Source organism: Penaeus monodon, chromosome 25, assembly GCF_015228065.2.
Source record: "Penaeus monodon isolate SGIC_2016 chromosome 25, NSTDA_Pmon_1, whole genome shotgun sequence".
Lineage (NCBI taxonomy): Eukaryota > Metazoa > Arthropoda > Malacostraca > Decapoda > Penaeidae > Penaeus > Penaeus monodon.
The window spans coordinates 298,622-298,950 of record NC_051410.1 but is presented as its reverse complement, the minus strand read 5'-3'; positions in this window follow the sequence as shown (position 1 = coordinate 298,950).

The following is a 329-nucleotide window of genomic DNA, read 5'->3' as shown; positions in this document are numbered from 1 at the left end:
TTTAGTAAAGTTATAGTTACATAAGTAAAATTGTTACTTTATAAAGTGGGCATTTAAGTGTCTAATGCTATAGGGTACACTTGACATATAATATCTGGATGAATGACTCTTGGGTTCACATAATGTGTTGTTTACATTCTCGCGGGGCTGTTTTCTTGATTGACGGAAGTCAGTGAGCAGATCCCGACATCTCACGCAGGTATCGATATTGTATACAATTTTTTTTTTTCTCAGGTTCTTTAAGAAGTGGGTTTGCAGTTGGTTTAGCAGCATAGTGTGAACCAACTGTGATGTGCTATGCTTTTTTCTGGAGTCATTCTAATATAAAT